Below are 21,875 nucleotides of genomic sequence, written 5' to 3'. Positions count from 1 at the left end.
TTGACAGAAGTTCCAGTTTAGCTCGGATATCTATGCAAAATGCTTTTAATAGCTTCCACAATGAAACTCTGCCTCGAAATCTAGCAGAAAACGCAACGGGATTCTGGACGTATGTAGAGTACTCGAGGGGAAGACGCAATCAGTACCTTCACTGCACGATAACAGTGATGGTGTTAATGATGACAGTGTCTCTAAGGCAGAGTTAGTGAACACATTTCTTCAAAATTCGTTCACCGAAGAAGGCGAAGTAAATACTTCAGAATTCGAATCAAGAATAACTGCCAAAGTGAGTAACTTACAAGTAGACACCTTCGGCGTAGTGAAACAGTTTAAATCACCTAATAAAAGGAAGACCTCCGATCCGTATTGTATACCAGGCAGGTTCCTTTCAGAGTATCTTGATAGGATAACTCCGTAGTTAAAAGTAATAAACAACCGCTCGCTCACAGAAAGATCCGTACCTAAAGACTTGAAAGTTGCACAAGCCACACCAATCCCCAAGAAAGGAAATACGAATAATCCACTGAATTACAAACCCATATCGCTAACGTCGAATTGCAGTAGGGTTTCGGAACGTGCATTGTGTTCGAACATTATGAGTTATCTCGAACAAAACAATTAATTGACAAACAGTCAACACGGTTTCACAAAATATCGTTCTTGTGAAACAGAACTAGCTCTTTATTCTCACGAATTAATGAGTTGTATCAACAAGGGATGTCAAATTACACATTTTTAAGTTTCGAGAAGGCTTTTGACAACGTTCATCATAAGCGATTTGCCTACGAGGTACCTTCCTAGTTGTATGACTGGATTCGTTGTTTCCTGTCAAAAGGGTCGCAGTTCGTAGTAACTGACGGAAAGTGGTCGCGTAAAAGAGAAGTAATATCTGGCGTTCCCCAACGAAGTGTTACGAACCCTCTGCTGTTCCTGATCTACATAAATGACATAGGAGACAATCTGAGAAGCCCTTTTAGATTGTTTGCTGAAGATACTGTCATTTACCGTCTTACAAAGGCATCATATGATTAAAACCAATAGCAAAATGATTTAGGCTACATACCTGTTTGGTGCGAAAAGTGGAAATTTGCTCTAAATAATGAAAAGTGCGAGGTCATCCACATGAGTACTAAAAGAAATCCGCTAAATTTCGGTTACAGGATGAATTTCACAAATCTAAAGGCTAAATTCAATTGAATACTTAGGGACTACAATTACGAATATCGAGTACATAGATAATGTTGTGGGGAAAACAAACCAAAAACTACGATTTATTGGCAGAGCACTTAGAAAGTGCAACAGGTGTGCCAAAGAGATTGCTTACACCACGCTTGTCCGCCATTTTCTGGAGCGTTGCCGTGGGTTTGGAGTCCGCATCAGATAGGAATGATGGAGGACATCAAAAAAGTTCACAAAGGGACAGCTGGTTTTGTATTATCATGAAACAGTCGATTGTGCCACGGATATCATACGCGAGTTGAGGTAACAATTATTAAAGCAATGGCGTTTTTGGTTGCGGCAGGATCTTCTAGTGAAATTTCAATCACCAACTTTCTCCTCAGCCGGCCGAGGTGGCCGAACGGTTCTAGGTGCTTCAGTCCGGAACCGCTCCACTGCTACAGTCGCAGGTTCGAATCTTGCCTCGGGCATGGATGTATGTGATGTCCTTAGGTTAGTTAGGTTTCTACATCTACATCTACATACATACTCCACAATCCACCATACGGTGTTTGGCGGAGGGTACCTCTTACCACAACTAGGTTTAAGTAGTTCTAAGTTCCAGGGGGATGATGACCTCAGATGTTAAGTCCCATAGTGCTCAGAGCCATTTGAACCATTTGAACTTTCTCCTCAGAACGTGAAAATATTTTGTTGGCGCCCACCTACATAGGGAAAAATCGTCATTGTAGTAAAATGAGAGAAATTAGAGAAATATTTAAGTGTTCGTTCTTTCCGCGCGCTGTTCAAGAGTGGAACGGTAGAAAAATAGCTTGGAAGTGGTTCAGTGAGCCCTGTGCCAGGCTCTTAATTGTGAATTGCAGAGTAACCATGTAGATGCAGATCTAGATTTGCAAGAAAGAATGGTTCAAATGGGTCTGAGCACTATGGGACTTAACTTCTGAGGTCATCAGTCCCCTAGAACTTAGAAGCACTGAAACTTAACTAACCCAAGGACATCACACACATCCATGCCCGAGGCAGGATTCGAACCTGCGACCGTAGCAGCAGCGCGGTTCCGGACTCGAGCACCTAGAACCGCTCGGCCACCCCGGCCGGCAGATTTGCAAGAAGTCTGAGGTTACTGCTAACATTGTTTACAAGACCAGTAATATACAACATGAACAACATAGGTCCCAAAATACTTGCGTGGGGCACACCTGAAATTATTTCTACATCTGTCACTGACTCTCCATCCGTTATAACACGTTGCCCCTTCCCTACCAAGACATCCTCAATCTAGTCACAAATTTGATGAAAATAGTAGCGTTCCACCTGAACCACCTGAATGTTTCGCTGATGTCGGTCATTAATGCCGGGCAGATGAGAGAACAGGGTTTCATATACTTTCCTGGCCCGGTGAAGAACTGCACTGAAACTGCCACTAGCGTACACGACTGCTTCATTTTTAAATACCCGACCTACCTCAGTCTCTGTGGGGATGGCTGATTAGCAGAGGCGATTCCTCCGTGGAAGTTCAGCTGGCGGAGTAGATCTCCTAGTCGCTGGGTGCCGACCGTCCTCTAGTCCAGACTGCTGAAGCTCGAGGAAGCTGGCGGTGACTGGGACCTCCGGCTCTTGGTACAGTGGGATAGCCGCCAGCCACCAGCCGAGACCTGCTCACCTTGTGGAGCGCGGAGGCGCGCCGCCGCTCCGCCAATCACCGACTGCGCTGCTGAGGCTCGCTCCGGCGGCCGCCGAGATTTTTTTTGCTTTTTCTCCGTATTGGCGCGTGCGGATGACAAACAGAACGAGTTTGCGCGAGCATGAACTACGGGAGAACCTTGGGCGTGGGTCACGTCACCCGTTGTTGGATACAGCTGCTTACCATTTCGCGACTAGGCGTGTCATACATGTTGACAGTTTTTCCTGAAATCTCGTGTTACAGGAGACGCGAGCTCCGTGACTGCGCAAGGTGATGCAGTTCGTCTTTCAAAAAGAAGCGTCTGATTTCACAACCCTACGTCGTGCGACCAAATGAAAGAGGTCGTTTCCTCGTCACTTCCGAAATCTGAACGAAGTGAAAAATATCCGTGGATATCGCAGTCCACACTACAACTAACGAAAGAGAGAAGCAGTCTGAAGAAAACTCGTATTTACACCACGCAAGATCAAGACAGCTTCAAGAATGAAAACATGGTCCAGGTAGGCTGTATTATTTTTTTTAAATTATCTATGCGATTGGTCAGTTTCGACCTTTGGTCATTTTCAAGCAGGTATCGTAAGCTTCCAGCTTCATTTTACATTATAATATTCACGTGGACAGGAATACATCTTCTGTGCAATTGTGGCATATTTTGTACAACATACGTACAGAAGAAAGATGTATTCCTGCACACATGTAGCAGTACCTACTGCAACCTACATCCTTCTGAATCTGCTTAGTGTATTCATCTCTTGGTCTCCCTCTACGATTTTTACCCTCCACACTGCCCTCCAATGCTAAATTTGTGGTCCCTTGATGCCTCAGAACATGTCCTACCAACCGGTCTCTTCTTCTCGTCAAGTTGTGCCACAAAATCCTCCCCAATTCTATTCAATACCTCCTCATTAGTTATGTGATCTACCCATCTAATCTTCAGCATTCTTCTGTAGCACCACATTTCGAAAGCTTCTATTCTCTTCTTGTCCAAACTATTTGTCGTCCACGTTTCAATTCCATACATGGCTACACTCCATACGAATACTTTCAGAAACGACTTCCTGACACTTAAATCAATACTCGATGTTAAAAAATTTCTCTTCTTCAGAAACGGTTTCCTTGCCATTGCCAGTCTACATTTTATATCCTCTCTACTTCGACCATCATCAGTTATTTTGCTCCCCAAATAGCAAAACTCCTTTACTACTGTAAGTGTCTCATTTTCTAATCTAATTCCCTCAGCATCACCCGACTTAATTCGACTACATTTCATTATCCTCGTTTTCCTTTTGTTGATGTTCATCTTATATCCTCCTTTCAAGACAATGTCCATTCCGTTCAACTGCTCTTCCAAGTCCTTTGCTGTCTCTGACAGAATTACAATGTCATCGGCGAATCTCAAAGTTTTTATTTTTTCTCCATGGATTTTAATACCTACTCCGTACTTTTCTTTTGTTTCCTTTACTGCTTGCTCAATATACAGATTGAATAACATTGGGGAGAGGCTACAACCCTGTCTCACTCCCTTCCCAACCACTGTTTCCCTTTCATGTCCCTCGACTCTTATAACTTTCATCTGGTTTCTGTACAAATTGTAAATAGCCTTTCGCTCCCTGTATTTTACCCCTGCCACCTTTAGAATTTGAAAGAGAGTATTCCAGTCAACATTGTCAAAAGCCTGCCATTCCGGATATGCCTAAATAAAGGTGAAAAGTGTTATTGGGAAATAATAAATAAATTTGAACACTGCAACCAAGAATACTTGTTTCTTCATAGCACTATTCAGTATTTGTACAGGAAATAGGGGGCTGTAGGATCCGTTCACAATATGCAGGGGAATAGGCGGCCGAGCCTGAGGACCCCTGAAACTATAGACGGAATTCGCATAGACATTCCCGCAAGTCGGTAAGGAGGTTAACGCAGCGGGTTGGTGTATCTCGTACAGCGCGTCATCGTCTACTAAAAAACATGAAATTAAAGAAGTATCGTGTGACCGTGGCACAAGAGTTGAAATTTGAGGACCAGGAAAAAAAAAGAGTTTATTATAATCGGCTGTTAACATCAACTACTAACAGTTAATTGAAACCCTTGCTTTACTTGATGTCATATGAGACCTGGTTTCATTTGTCACGCTATGTAAACTCCCAGATTGAGATACTGGTCGCAGGGCAACCGACATATTCTGCATGAAGAACCTCTCCACTCAGAGAAGATAGGTGTTCAGTGTGCGTTGTCCGCCATGCGCATTATTGGCTCCATATTTTTCAATTGCAGCTTAAACAGTGGCAGATATCTAGAGATCTTTGACTCTTTCTATGCACAATTAACAGATGCAGAAATGTTGTATGCAGTATTCCGACAAGATGAAGCAACCGCTCACACGTCCAACCAAAGTATGGCCCACGTCATCAACGTGTTCCCTGAAGAAAGACTTGTCAGTAGAGGCCTCTGGCCTCCAGTGTACCCAGACTTTACATCGTGAGATTATAATTTATGGGCCACACTAAGAAGCAAAGCGTATGCTGACAATTCTCGCTCAACACATGATCTTAAACGGAACGTTACTAGAGAAATTAACAACATCACGCCTGCAGAATCGCGGCGTGTTGATGGTAACGTTATCACACGAAGTCAGCGATGCCTGGATGCCCATGGCCACCACTTCCAGCATCTCTTATAAACAGGTTCCTATATATTTTTAATGTTACTATTATCTATTCCTATGTGGGACACCCTGTATTACAGTTATAAAGTGTGTGTTTGTCTTCAGGTAGCGTAATCAAAGGAGCGCAGATACCCAGTCTTTATTCATCCAGTATTTGAGAATGAGAACATTTAGCGACTTCCAATGAACTATACACACAATTGCAAAACTTTAGGAAACGTTTCCTTGCTGTGACCTCTCTCGAAATGAAAAAAAAGAGTAATATCGCTTACTATCTTTTCGCTGTACGGCCGGCCGGGGTGGCCGAGCGGTTCTAGGCGCTACAGTCTGGAACCGCGCGACCGCTACGGTCGCAGGTTCGAATCCTGCCTCGGGCATGGATGTGTGTGATGTCCTTAGGTTAGTGAGGTTTAAGTAGTTCTAAGTTCTAGGGGACTGATGACTTCAGAAGTTAAGTCCCATAGTGCTCAGAGCCATTTTCGCTGTACATACAGCAAACGTCAGTATTAGATTTGACGTTTTGATTTATTACTTCTTCACTACGTACTTTATTCGCAACAAAGTTTGCAGACGGTATCCAAATATACTGCAGAACGTACCTGCAAAATTATATCCCTGTACGTAGTTCAGGACATATGGCATAACCATTGAGGTACGTGAAAAACTTGATGAGAACACGTAGCGTCTTCCAACGAACTTTAAGCATAATTTGAAAGAATTTCTAAACTTTTTCTCGCTTTCGTGCTTGAGGTCACATATTTAACTCGTTTCTAACGTAATCAGTCATTTGAAGCAGTTTTATACATGGGAGCTCGATTCTTTAAGGAATCGGGTGTTTACTACTAAAATACTATCTCTACACAACGTTGCAGCGCCGCTCTAGCTACAACATTACTATACGTATGCATTGAGAACGTCCGAATGTGATAGCATTGATAAATCTCGAAATGAACTACATCAACAGGAGCTCAGTTACTATTTTTATCTGATTTCGTTATGTTCTTCAGTTTACAAGAATTTTAGTACAATAATTCTTGCGCCCTAACGGTAGAGAGAATGATAAAAAGAAGAGTAAACGGCGCTGTGGCTTACCTTTTTCGCGCCTCATCCATGACTCGGCTGCTTCCAATTTCACGCTTTCAAATTGTGAAGGCTGCATTCTACATTCACCGGCGCTACGTCACCGTGGCCCCCCTCCCCCACTCTCTCTCCAAATAACTTCGTAAAACGTTCATGTTCGAAACACTCTGTACTCGTAAACGTTTTCTTTGTTGCCCAGGCACACCTTAAGAGCTTTTGGTGATAAACCATGTAACTACCCGCCTAGATAAGTTCTGCGCGCCTTGCGAGTAGCCAGTGTTCGTTCGGACAAGACGGGCGCGATGCAAGATATTATCTGCCTACAATATCACTAACAAAAAGTTTGTCAAACGTGGCCAAACGAGACAAAGCTGACACAACTACGGTTACTGTAATATGAGATTAAGAAAATCAGATTCCTGGAAAATTCTCTTGTAACCTTCTACAAAGGAGCTGAGAAACTTCAGTATAGTTCCAGGAAGAGTTTATGTAAGAGTATGTTCTTATTCAGAAACGTGGAGGTGTAACAGTTTAATAGCGAGCCAAATGATGTGGTGATCTCTGCATGAAGTTGATAACAGTTACATTCATATCATCACACTCACGGAACAGTTAATTAACAGGCCCCTTTACAAGAGCGCCCATACGATAGTTCGCAAGAGGGCCAAAGGAGGGGTGCAGGGGCAAGACCTGAGGTTATGGAGTATTTTTCTATTTTTGGAAGACAAATCGATAAAAGAGTTGCAGTTCCGACCGTGTTCAAGACCTATGTAATACCGAGTTTTAAATAATTTTCTTAAAAGAAAAACACCTGACTACACTATATTTTTTCCTTTTCCTAAGAGCAAGGGGGGGGGGGGGGGAGGGGGCATGGACCCGTTGCCCCAATGTATGGGGCTTAACTTATAACACTTTTCATTCTGTTGTGACAAAAAATACTTTTGGTAATTGCAGAACTTCATTGTTTTGACCATATTCTGAGGCGTTTGTCATTAATATGGGAGAGTACACGACTTGGTACAAATGTTAGACACATGTCCGCGCTAATAGCAGAGTTATTTGCTTACATGCTGTACTATGAGCAACAGGGTACAGGTCGATCGAGTCACAATATCCACCGATTGTATGAGCGCTTTAATGTGCTTTACGTGGGCAGCTCCGGGAGAAGCTTAACTGACCTGCACTGGACAAACTAATATATCTTAGAAGATCGAAAATTTTAATTATTCGATCTGTTTACAGCACATACCAGGCCACATCGACAAAAGCGGCAAGGAACACGCTGATCAGCTTTTCAAAAACGTGCAACAAGCCGTACCCACTATAATATCTATTCCTCACTTTTATTGCTATCGATTACTTACAAAGACAAAGGCAGAGTGGTTACCGCTATCTGAAGAGGACTTAACTTCTAAGGTATGGGATATCCAAAAATCACATCATTCAATGTTCCTTAATTTCTGTCTCAAGCGGAAGGAGACGGTCACCGTTAATAAATCAAGAGGATGTGTAATTAGTTCATGGTAAGAAGATTAATTTTGAATGACACAATGTAGAATGCCTCTACGATAACTGTTTACAACGTGACACTGTGGTACATTGCAAAAAGTTACCGTTTATACCCTTTATAATGATAACAAAGGGTATAGATATTAAGTTCAAAAATTTCCAGTATGATAATGTCCTTTACGAATTGCTAGGAAGAAGTCTCGGGGACACAAATCGAAGTCTCTTAGGTATCTTACTAGCCTCAGTGTAGAAAATAAGACTGACCAGCACAGGTTATTTAAAAGCTACGGCTACGTCTGTCGTTACGCCAATTGCGTGCTTTTTACTCTGGAGTGTCTACCTGTTTTAGTGTCTGCTTCATTGCATTTTCTATGGACTTATCTCTTATGAATATGAAGAGAAATTTGTTCACGCTGGCAGAGTTTTCGTATTGTTGTGCAAAATAAACATATAAGCCTGAAATTTTTTAACCTTTGTTTCTTATGTGTATGCTCGAGGTATCTTTGTACATCAATGCACCATTTGCTGATGGAATAGGTGAAGATCCCATTATTCTACACGATACCTCCAAGAACTATGGAACTGAATCGAAGAGACAGGGTGAAACGTACGTGGTTAAAAATTGTGCTGCGAGATATTTTCTCCCATTTCGATCAACTACTGGCGAAACAAAAGTGTTGTGCCACCACACAAGCAAATATTAGTGAAAGTGACTATGGAGATGGAGTAAATATGAAGTCAACCAATAACTTGCCGATCTTTAATTTCATAAATAAGTAGCTTCTATAACCGGATGTGATGATTTATAAATCAATGCTGAGGATAAGTTGTAGAATATTACAGCTACTGATACCACCATTAAACAGTCGACGTTGGTGGTCCAATGGCCCCGGCACGGTAGCTCAGCGTGTTCCGTCAGAGGGCTTAGTTACCCTCTGTAATAAAGAAACTGAGTGAACGGATGAATGAACAACCTGATCGAGTGTCATCGGACGTTCGCCACTAACAAAGCCAACGAACAATATAGAACAAAATGAGATTTTAAAAAAAAGTGGTAAAGTACATGCCAGGAAACCGAGAGGTCTCAAAATCAAATCCAGGTCAAACTTCGAAATTCTTCGGTATGCTTTTATCCTAGCCTTTATCTCTCAATGATGTGAAAATATGTCAGGAATGATACGTGCTTTGGATCCCGTGTTAAACTGTAAGTCTCTATTTCCGGATATGATTGCTGAGATAGGTTAGGAGCACACATGTCGTCAGAGCAGCGTTAAACGTGGTTCACACTTAAGGTGAAATTGGCTCAGTTCACCTTATAACAAAGCCTTTGTGTGGCTGAGTGCCCACTGTACACTAAGACGGTAATTAACGTTATATATTCGGCGCTGAGTGCCAAACTAACTGAAGTGCCATGATATTTTAATTAATTACTAGCCCTACTCTATATCCTAAAGAGGAAACTACGCAACCGAATTTTAATTATTGACTCCAGAACGACCGATCAGAAATCACACTTACTGTCAGCTAAAATGTTTAGCAGATACAATGAATGTTATGGATATTTTCCTTTTGCTCTGTTTTGGCACGCATGGGCAGAACTGAGAGTGCTACAGAAAATTAATTTTCTCGAGACTGGATATACAGAGGGGTCCAAAAAAATGTATCCACTGTTTAAAAGACCGTAACTTGCTAACTAATTGACGGAGTTGTCACATTTTTGGTGAAAGTGTAGCTTAAAGTCCTACTTAAAGATATCACTGGTGGTGTTCGAAATGGTCACCATTAACATCCACACACAAACGATGCCACCGAACTGCAGCACGAACTACTGACTGCAACGTGTGCAGCTGGATATTTGTACGTGAATGTACAATGGATTCTCGAAGTTCATCCAATTTACGTGGCTTTTGCCGATAAACGACGTCCTTCAGTGTTCCCCAGAGGAGTTAGGTCTGGGGAACGTGGTGGATACTCCACAGCACCTCTACGGCCTGTCCATCTTCCTGGTAGATTTTGGTCGAGATACGCCCTAACACGATTTTGTTAGTGGGCTGGGGCACCATCTTGTTGAAAGTAAACTCTTCCGTCTCCATACAAGTCTCGCATGGCAGGTACAGTGGATGTCTGAAGCTTCTGAAGGTACACCTCACCGGTAACTGTGCCGTTAAAGAAGAACGGCCCAATCAAGCCCGAGCCGGCCGGGGTGGCCGTGCAGTTCTAGGCGCTACAGTCTGGAACCGCGTGACCGCTACGGTCGCAGGTTCGAATCCTGCCTCGGGCATGGATGTGTGTGATGTTCTTAGGTTAGTTAGGTTTAAGTAGTCCTAAGTTCTAGGGGACTGATCACCTTAGAAGTTGAGTCCCATAGTGCTCAGAGCCATTTAGCCAATCAAGCCCCAGTAAGACAACCCACACCACACATTTACTCCTGGCAAATTCACGGCTTTGTCTACATGGACGTTCGGATTGTCGGCGGCCCATTAGATGCAATTGTGGCGATTTACTGTACCAATAAGTTTGTACTGTGCCTCATCAGACCACACAATCATCTCTGCAAACTCTTCATCGTTGCACACCATGTTAGTACACCACTCGCAGTACTCCATTCTACGATCTGGGTCGTCCTCGCTCATTGCGTGTACCAATCGTGGGATGTAGCACTTCCACTTTGCTCTCTTCAAAATTCGCCGAACACTTGAGCGATTCACTCCAGTTCCACGGGCACACTGTCTCACAGACTTCTGTGGTGAGCGAGTGAATTGTTGTAACACACGACGGGAGTTATCTCGACTTGTTATTGTTACAGGTCGTCCAGATCGTTGATTATGTACATCTTTAACACAGCCTTCGGCTTCAAATTTGTCTCGAATGCGACGAATCGTTAAACGTGTCGGTGTCTCTGTTTGATACTCATTTCGCCATTGCCGTTGAACCTCATTAATGTTTTCGTACTTAAAATACCACTTCAAAACTGACTTCCTTTCATCGAATGTAAGCCTTGCGCCAGCCATGTTTTCTCGAGTAACTAGGTGCAACTAAGAACAAAACACTGACTATCTGCCGACTGTCATCTGACAAAACAAAACAACGCAATACAACGCTTGTGTGGCGATTGCCAGAACTACAAACTATTACACTACCAAAGATGAGACAACTCCGTGAATTAGTTTGCCAATTATGGACTTTTAAACAGTGGATACATTTTTTTGGACCACCTCACAAGCCTAAAGAACTATTCAGTTAGTTAAATTTCATATGCGACGAAGAATGATGTAAAAGGCACCACACACAAAGTCGTAGCGACCGCTATTTTTCAGTGCAAAATATTCGAATTTCGTGCAGTGTGTTTCTTAAATTCAAAACATCACAAAAACTAAACAATGGCGGTAACGAAATGATAGGCATTTCACCATGAAGCTGCCACGTAAAGCTACAAGATGCGAAAGAATGAGCTTTTGTGTGCCGAATAGTTAGTTTAAAATCGCTTGAGAGCGACTGCAGACAAGGCAGAGCGCGTGCGCCGTTTCTAGTCGCAGAGGCGCTGCCGCACCTTCTCGACTGCTATAGCGCGCTAACCAACACTGCGAATCCGCAGGGCATGTAACTGCAGTGGACAGTGCAGTGAGTCGGTACGCAGACCAATGGCTTTCAATGTGTTCCCACACTTAAGCTATGTTTGAACATCTAAGTAGTGCGCCAGCACTCGCAAATTTATTTGAGGCATTTCGCCGTAAGTTGATTACCGACGCTATTAGAACACGGGTTAGTCGGCGTGTGTCGGAAACCGTGTGAGCGGCTAGACGGTGCCGCACCCTAAGTAAGAATCGCGCTATGCAGACAGTGGCAACGTGTCTACTAATGTTTTATTGCAATACGATTTGAATATTGTGAACAATACGACGAAGGTGTGCCTGTAGAAGTGTACTGTATTCGCTAAAATATGGCAAGAGTTGTTTCTCATAGTGTTTACTTACACACTAACATGAATTATTGGCGGGCCGGGGTGGCCGAGCGGTTCTAGGCGCTGTAGTCTGGAACAGCGCGACCACTACGGTCGCAGGTTCGAATCCTGCCTCGGGCATGGATGTGTGTGCTGTTCTTAGGTTAGTTAGGTTTAAGTAGTTCTAGGTTCTAGGGGACTGATGACCTCAGATGTTAAGTACCATAGTGCTCAGAGCCATTAGAACCATGAATTATTATCAAGATATTTGTGGTTGGATCACAGAATCTTCAGTGCGGGCTAACATTACTCAACTGAGCTGTGCTCCCTGTGTCTGAGTGTTTTTACCGACAGATGACGCCGATACTTATAAATTTCATTGCAGTGCTGTGTCACAAAATATTCTTAACTTACTAGTCCTACAATGAACAATTAATAATTAGGTATTAGCAGTAAAGGGTTTTGAGTATATATGTGACTGAATTTTCGAGTATGTGGTACGTTATTCGGCTCACGTTTCTAACCGTATAGTTAACAATTTCAGGCGTTACCTGTTGGAATGTGGACAGTGAGTGGTCGCAGGCTATTGGCCGTCAAAAGGTGAGTGATTGATATAAACTGCGTAATACTCTGGCTCGGAATTAGTGATTATACAAATACACCATGCATGTTTTATTTCATAACACGCCATGTACAAGTATAGGTAACGCGGGCAAATATCATAGTAAAAACATGTCAATATACTGCTGAAATATGACGGGCACTGACAAAAAGGTGAAAAATTACCGGTGTTTTAAAAATTAATAAAAATATGAATATCATTGATAGCATTTATGTAAATTTAACTTTTAGTTTTCTTCATTTTTAATTTGTACACTTAACTAATTAGGAGGTATAATAAAAAGCATAAAATATATTTAAAAGATATTGCAGACAACTGGACTATCTTACGAAAGAAGCACTGTACTTTAACCAAAATTCGAAGGACCTCAGTTGAGTGAACTATTTTTGAGAGGGAAACGTTTCTTGCTCTACAGGATAGTAGGATATTGTTATTAACCACCCAGTTGCAAGTGTGGGATAGGGAAAGATGGAGGGAGAGAGGGAAAGGGGAGTCCTAATGTAGAACAGATGGGAAGAGCTATACTTAACAGGATGTATAAATATTGGGGTGGATTTCATTGTTTGGGAGCTTGGGTTTCAGTGGGAGAGTATATGGAGGGCATGTAAGTGTAATGTTGCTGAAATGTGCCGATATAGACTTGGAGGCGTACCATGATTCGAAATCAGACGGGAAACAAAATGATTATCGTTTGAATAAATTAAGTTTTAGTTTTAAAAAGAAAATACAATGAGTTGACGAGAGTCGTGATATACCTCCTAATACCGTGTCGCACGTCCTTTTGCCCGGCATGGTGCAGCAGCTCGACGTGCCATAGACTCAACAAGACGTTTCTCATAGTGTTTACTTACACACTAACATGAATTATTGGCCGGCCGGGGTGGCCGAGCGGTTCTAGGCGCTACAGTCTGGAACAGCGCGACCACTACGGTCGCAGGTTCGAATCCTGCCTCGGGCATGGATGTGTGTGCTGTTCTTAGGTTAGTTAGGTTTAAGTAGTTCTAAGTTCTAGGGGACTGATGACCTCAGATGTTTAGAAATATTGAGCCATGTAGTCTCTGCCGCTGTTACTAACTGTGAAAGAATTGCCGGTGGACGATGTTGTGCTCGGACTGACCTCTCGATTACGCCCTATAAATGTTCGATGGGATTCATATCGGGCGATCTGGGTGGCCAAATCATTCGCTCGAACTGTCCAGAACGTCCTTCAAACCAACTGCAAACAGTTGTGGCCCAGTGCCATGGCGCATTGTCATCCACAAAAATTCCATCTTTGTCAGGGAACTAGAAGTCCAGGAATGGCTGCAAATCGTCTCCACTTAGCCGAAAATAACAACTCCCAGTCAATTATCGGTTCAGTTGGAACAGAGGAACCAGACCATTCCACGTAAGCACAGCCCGCACCGTTATGGAGCTACTGTCAACTTGAACAGTGCCTTGTTGACAACCTGGACCCCTGGTTCAAAAATGTCTCTGAGCACTATGGGACTGTCTGAGGTCATCAGTCCCGTAGAACATAGAACTACTTAAACCTGACTAACCTAAGGACATCACACACATCCATGCCCGAAGCAGGATTCGAACCTGCGACCGTAGCAGCCGCGCGATTCCAGACTGTAGCGCCTAGAACTGCTCGGCCACACCGGCCGGCCGCCCCTTGGCTTCGTGGGGTCTGCGCCACACTGGAACCCTAGCACCAGCCCTTACAAACTGAAATTGGGACTCAGCTGAGCAGGCCACAGTTTCTGGTGGTCTATGGTCCAACCGATGTGGCCACGACCCCAGGAGAGGCGCTGAGGCGATGTCGTGCTGTTAGCAAAGCCACCTGCGTCGGTCGTCTGTTGCCATGGCGCATTTACGCCAAACTTCGCAGCACTGTCTCAACAGATACGTTCGTTGTACGTGCCACATTGATTTCTGTGGTTGTTTCTCACAGTGTTTCTGGTCTGTTAGCACTGACAACTCTACGCAAACGCCGCTGCTCTCGCTCGTTAAGTGAAGACCGCTGGCCTCTGCGTTATCAATGGTGAGAGGTAATGCCCAAAATTTGGTATTTTCGGCACACTCTTGACACTGTGGATCTCGGAATACCGAATTCTCTAGCGATTTCCGAAATGGAATATCCCATGCGTTTAGCTCAAACTACCATTCCGCAGTCATAATCAATTTTGAAACCTTTTCATATGAATCACCTGGGTACAAATGACAGGTCCGTCAGTGCAGTGCCCTTTTATGCCTTGAGTACGCGATGCTACCGTTATCTGTATATGTGCATGTAGCTGTACCCTGACTTTTGTCACCTTGTAACATCCCCCTTACTAATCGGCCTATCCATCCATCCATCCATCCACGTCCATACTCCGCAAGCCACCTGACGGTGTGTGGCGGAGGGTACCTTCAGTACCTCTATCGGTTCTCCCTTCTATTCCAGTCTCGTATTGTTCGTGGAAAGAAGGACTGTCGGTATGCCTCTGTGTGGGCTCTAATCTCTCTGGTTTTATCCTCATGGTCTCTTCGCGAGATATACGTAGGAGGGAGCAATATACTGCTTGACTCTTCGGTGAAGGTATGTTCTCGAAACTTCAATAAAAGCCCGTACCGAGCTACTGAGCGTCTCTCCTGCAGAGTCTTCCACTGGAGTTTATCTATCATCTCCGTAACGCTTTCGCGATTACTAAATGATCCTGTAACGAAGCGCGCTGCTCTCCGTTGGATCTTCTCTATCTCTTCTATCAACCCTATCTGGTACGGATCCCACACTGCTGAGCAGTATTCAAGCAGTGGGCGAACAAGCGTACTGTAACCTACTTCCTTTGTTTTCGGATTGCATTTCCTTAGGATTCTTCCAATGAATCTCAGTCTGGCATCTGCTTTACCGACGATCAACATTATATGATCATTCCATTTTAAATCACTCCTAATGCGTACTCCCAGATAATTTATGGTATTAACTGCTTCCAGTTGCTGACCTGCTATTTTGTAGCTAAATGATAAAGGATCTATCTTTCTGTATATTCGCAGCACATTACACTTGTCTACATTGAGATTCAATTGCCATTCCCTGCACCATGCGTCAATTCGCTGCAGATCCTCCTGCATTTCAATACAATTTTCCATTGTTACAACCTCTCGGTACACCACAGCATCATCTGCAAAAAGCCTCAGTGAACTTCCGATGTCATCCACCAGGTCATTTATGTATATTGTGAATAGCAACGGTCCTATGACACTCCCCTGCGGCACACCTGAAATCACTCTTACTTCGGAAGACTTCTCTCCATTGAGAATAACATGCTGCGTCCTGTTATCTAGGAACTCCTCAATCCAATCACACAATTGGTCTGATAGTCCATATGCTCTTACTTTGTTCATTAAACGACTGTGGGGAACTGTATCGAACGCCTTGCGGAAGTCAAGAAACACGGCATCTACCTGTGAACCCGTGTCTATGGCCCTCTGAGTCTCGTGGACGAATAGCGCGAGCTGGGTTTCACATGACCGTCTTTTTCGAAACCCATGCTGATTCCTACAGAGTAGATTTCTAGTCTCCAGAAAAGTCATTATACTCGAACACAATACGTGTTCCAAAATTCTGCAACTGATCGACGTTAGAGATATAGGTCTATAGTTCTGCACATCTGTTCGACGTCCCATCTTGAAAACGGGGATGACCTGTGCCCTTTTCCAATCCTTTGGAACGCTACGCTCTTCTAGAGACCTACGGTACACCGCTGCAAGAAGGGGGGCAAGTTCCTTCGCGTACTCTGTGTAAAATTGAACTGGTATCCCATCAGGTCCAGAGGCCTTTCCTCTTTTGAGCGATTTTAATTGTTTCTCTATCCCTCTGTCGTCTATTTCGATATCTACCATTTTGTCATCTGTGCGACAATCTAGAGAAGGAACTACAGTGCAATCTTCCTCTGTGAAACAACTTTGGAAAAAGACATTTAGTATTTCGGCCTGCGATATAAAATATGACCGTGGATCGCGTGTATGCCTAATGGATTTTCACTAATTGGATAAGGCTATCTTTTCCGAAGAAGCAATACCGATAAGTAAAAGGAAAGTGTACAACCGACCCTTCTGATGGAAAAGTCTACTAAACTTAAAAGTCATTAAACCGAACAGAGCTATAATTTGGAAAAATGAAAGTTGTTTTGTGCATTCACTCACGAACAACACTGGACAGAAAAGGGGTACCACTGATCATGAATCCAGAAGTTACACTAATGAACGAAAAGGAAATAATTAACGGTCGCCATCCCGCTAGGGCAATTTACATCCAAATTCCTGTACAAGATGATGGGAAAGAAAAACATGTATTATCAAACACTGACGTGGCAAGTGAAGGTTGTCACGTTTTTTGACACTAATTTTAAGTGATTATAGAATGATAAAGAAAACTGAGAAGTCACTCTTACTTTATGTTTGGCATTAAATTTTGAAAAAGACAATCGAGTAATGATTTGAAAATATGTAATTAAACTGTATATTATTACTGAATTTTGTTACGTGAACAGTGACTTTCAGTGACCTCAACATAACGTCATCAAAGAAATTTAGAAAAGAAACAAGCATTTTTACTTTGCCGTTACTTATTTTGCAAATTGGATTTGATATTATTGTCTGAACAACTAGCCTTTTTCTTACTGACTTCTACAGAATTAAATACTAGAATACGTACCAAAACAAACAGCCATGTGCTCCACGCTATATGTAAAATAAATAAAACTTTTGCACTCTTAATTTGTGCATTTCTTTAGATTTGGATTTTTTCAGTGATTGATTCTCAAACATGAAAAATGAAATTGCTTTACTTTAGTCATATACTGAAGCCTCTGTTGTACAACAGTTAATTGAAAGTAGACTGAGGCTAAAATTCTTAAAAGTGAAATTATTCATTAATAAACTAGCTATAACTATTCAATTTGTTTCTTATGACACTAGGTTAGCATATAAGGTAAAAAAAGGAACAAGGGCCCTGCTTGGTAACAATGTCTGGGGGCATTGGGGACACAATCGCCCTCAGTTTAACTGATTATTATTTAAATAAATTATATGTTTCAAATCACATTCAGTTGTGCTGCTGGGTTGGCCGTTAATACTTTCTACCAATGAACAGTCTTACTTCAGTGCTGTGCATACGACGAAACTCGGTGCCGACGACGAAACTGTGTTGCTGGAACCGCCGCTGTTGTTGAAGACGGTAGCATCTTGTGGAGCCACGGCTAATTACAGGAACGGGCAATCGTAATTAATACAGCCTCTTCCGCCCGTCCGCTGTCCTTACTCCTGCTATTAAATGATGCCGTCGAATATGGTACTCTCTACTGCGAGAGCGTTAGCATCACACTTCCGCACATTACAAGCGCTGGAACCCGTCCCTCTCTCTCTCCGCGCGCTCCGTGCAACAACTCCCTACCCAAAGATTTTACAACGCACAAGCACTGCTATCATCGTTGCTAGTTGATGTAAATAACAACTCCTTTGGCTTTTTCCCAGAGCTTATAAGTTTCACAGTAAGACACAGATGAATAGAATGAAACGTCAACAGACTTCTACCTAAATTTACACATGCAGTGAAGCAATGTCCTTACTTATTAAAAGAAAGCATTTAAATTACAAATATTTACATGTTGTTGTTGTGGTCTTCAGTCCTGAGACTGGTTTGATGCAGCTCTCCATGCTACTCTATCCTATGCAAGTTTCTTCATCTCCCAGTACCTACTGCAGCCTACATCCTTCTGAATCTGCTTAGTGTATTCATCTATTGGTCTCCATCTACGATTTTTACCCTCCACGCTGCCCTCCAATACTAAATTGGTGATCCCTCGATGTCTCAGAACATGTCCTACCAACCGATCCCTTCTTCTAGTCAAGTTGTGCCACAAGCTCCTCTTCTCTCCAATCCTATTCATTACCTCCTCATGTGATCTACCCATCTAATCTTCAGCATTCTTCTGTAGCACCACATTTCAAAAGCTTCTATTCTCTTCTTGTCTAAGCTATTTATCGTCCACGTTTCACTTCCATACATGGCTACACTCCATACAAATACTTTCAGAAAAGACTTCCTAACATTTAAATCTATACTCGATGTTAACAAATTTTTCTTCTTCAGAAAATATTTACATCCAATTCAGAAAAAAATTATACATCGGTAGCAGGTGCCATGCATCCTGCATTTTCGGTGTTACAACCTCACTGTAGGGAGACCATCCAGTAATTATCAATAATGTTTTTATAGAGGACCCTAAAATGGCACGTGCCAGTCTGTATGTTCGTCTTTTGAACTTTTAATTGCTGTCGCCTGACGGCACTATGTACGTCTTTGAGCTGTTAGTCACTGTCGGCTGACGGTACAACGCCAGCAACCCCTCAAGGGTCCACGCGATCCCTGGTGAAGCAGAGGGAGGCGGCCGCCAAGCTGTGACGACCCGTGCTTCCTGCTGGGAGCTGTTTCGCTGCCTGAGCCACTCCCACACAGCGCGGCCACCAGTGCTTCCTGATATTACAACGACAGCTGTTACACAACAGCCGTCATCGAGACCACAAAGGCCCACATGACAATGGAGGCACCTCTGGGCGACAGCGGCCATTAGTTCCGGGAGACGCCCTGCTCTCACTGTTTCCTCAAGGGAGCATTAATACGGAGTGCTGTATCCAGCGATAATGATGAACAAGGAGCTGCAAGCAGCATCACGCCTCTCGACCCTGACTAAGCACCAGACACAGGCCGCTTGTGCCCGTGTTGCTGCAGACCCAGGCCGGCGGTTTGATCGTGTCTGCGTGCCATCTCCATCGTCTATAGTTCAATTCTTTTATCTTGACGGCTCGCGCATGCCCGCCCAGACGCGGGACATTGCTGCGTTGCCAGTTGCAAACGACGCACGCGCTAAGAGAAGCAGCGCCATAGTTTAGTATAGTTCGCAAACTTACGTTTAGGGGGGAGGGGGCGCGCGGTTTCTGAAGTAAAGCCACCACGGCCGCATTAACCCTTTCGCTGCTACAGAGACGTGCTCCCCGCATTCTGTGCAGTGCGCGATTTTGTCATCACTGCACTGCTCGCCTATGCAGACACATGGTGTTTCGACTGCTTTGACACACTTTATCATTCGAGTTCACAAAAACTATTTGGCCCAAAAATTTGATTTTTACACATCTTCTTGACTGATACCTTCCCCCCATAAATGAATTAATTTCGTTTCGATGTTCAACGCATTAGATGTAGTAAACCATTGCACGAAATTCTGAAAAGTTTGCAGAGGTAAAAGTCCATAGCGTATACTTTCCGTATGGTCGATTTTAGTTGCCACTAGAAATTCCAAAAAAGTACATTCAAACGAATAAAATTCATGAGGTAAGACACTTCGATGTTGTTTTTAAATAAAGAAAGTATTAAGCACTGAACAAGGTTTGAACTCAGAATCTTTCGTTTAGCAGCTAAACACTTTAACCATCACGCTAACGCAGCCTTTTTTTTTTTTTTTTTAAAAAAAAAAAATCTCATATTGTTCGCTTTTGTTCGTTACGTCTGCTCGGGGTGGACGTCGTAAGACATCCGTTGAAATTAGTTGTTGATCGAATAACTCAGTTTTTTTATTACAGAGGGCAGCTAACCCTCTGACCGAACACGCTGAGCTACCGTGTCGGCAGCTACTCATTCAATAGATCTCACGGAGGACTTTAAAATATCACGCAAAATACCGACAAACACTGTTGGTATGACTATGAGTTACTCACGTTTCGTCGAAGTACAATAGGAAATAAACAATTACCGCTGTTCTTTATTGCGAAAAAGCGGTTAGTGAGAATGATACAAACACCTTTCCTTGGTATCGCCTGAATTAGGAGGCTTATTGCTTGTTTGGTGTAATTAATTAATTAATAGAATATAAAGCAAATGGTATAAAAAATGCTTTTTCCAAACTTTCTATAAAAGAAAGTCTGCTATCAAGACATTGCTTTTGTTCAATTACTTTATTTATGACTGAACGTTTCTAAAACTGAAGACACTCGTCCGTGCTCTGCACTGCAGTCGAGCTCTGGCAACGTCGTTCTCTGTTCATTGGCTGACTGTGTTTTGTGACGTCAGATGCGCAGAGCGAACCTAAACTCAGCCGCCGTCGTGAATGACGCGCACTTTAGTTCACAGGCAACCGTGGATGACGCTTCGCTCCGGCTATGGATTTCTACTCTGACCTGCAATTTGGACTGTGTCTTTGCCAGCAATACGACCTTACATATACTTATGTGTTTACGACAGAACAGTATAACATTAACTGCTCTAACAGGTCTTGCCAAGTACTTCGTCAGTGTGTATTAAGACAGCTCAATATGTTACACTGTTCTCAAATAAGGACAACAAATTAGTGTTGGGGAGAATGTAACGAGAACAACACTCCTTCATACACCGAAGAGACAAAGGAACTACTACACCTGCCTAATATTGTGTGGAGTCCCCGCGAGCACGCAGAAGTGCCGCAACACGCACGACTTGGCATAGACTCGACTAATGTCTGAAGAAGTACTGGAGGAAATTGACACCATGAATCCTGCAGAGCTGTCCACAAAAAAATGGAAATGAACGTATGGTGTCGTTGGCCGGGAGGCCCCTATTCGGGGAAGTTCGGCCGCCAAGTGCAAGTCTTAATTCATGCGACGCCACATTGAGCGACTTTCGCGCCGGTGATGAGGATGAAATGATGATGAAGACAACACAACACTCAGTCCCCGAGCGGAGAAAATCTCCAACCTGGCCGGGAATCGAACCCGGACCCGCGTCCATGGGAGGCGAGCACGTTACCACCCAGCTAAGTAGGCGGACAGGGCTGTCCACAAATCCGTAAGCGTACGAGGGGTGGAGATCTCTTCTGAACAGCGCGTTGCGAGGCATTCCAGATACTGTCAATAATGTTCATGTCTACGGAGTTTGGTGGCCAGCAGAAATGTTTAAACTCAGAAGAGTGTTCCTGGAGCCACTGTGTAGCAATTCTGCAAGTGTGGGGTGTCGCATTGTCCTGCTGGAATTACCCAAGTCCGCCAGAATGCACAATGGACACGAATGGATGCAGGTGATCATACAGGATGCTTACTTGCGTATCACCTGTCAGAGTCGTACGTAGACGTATGAGCGGTCCTCTATCACTCCAACTGCACACGCATTACACCGTTACAGAGCCTCCGCCAGCTTGAACAG

General features: G+C 43.4%; 1 protein-coding gene across 1 annotated transcript in view; it reads right to left on the bottom strand.

Moving 5' to 3' along the window:
• The window catches only part of LOC124776199 (L-threonine 3-dehydrogenase, mitochondrial), a 264,550-nt gene extending 261,734 nt beyond the window's left edge, over positions 1-2,816 (bottom strand). Inside the window, exon 1 of the mRNA XM_047251031.1 lies at positions 2,644-2,816. The gene's annotated coding sequence lies outside the window, so the exon portion shown is untranslated. The remainder of the gene's footprint in view (positions 1-2,643) is intronic.
• Positions 2,817-21,875: the final 19,059 nt, after the last annotated feature.

This window comes from Schistocerca piceifrons, chromosome 2 (assembly GCF_021461385.2).
Source record: "Schistocerca piceifrons isolate TAMUIC-IGC-003096 chromosome 2, iqSchPice1.1, whole genome shotgun sequence".
NCBI classification, from domain to species: domain Eukaryota; kingdom Metazoa; phylum Arthropoda; class Insecta; order Orthoptera; family Acrididae; genus Schistocerca; species Schistocerca piceifrons.
This window is presented reverse-complemented; position numbering and strand designations above follow the sequence as displayed.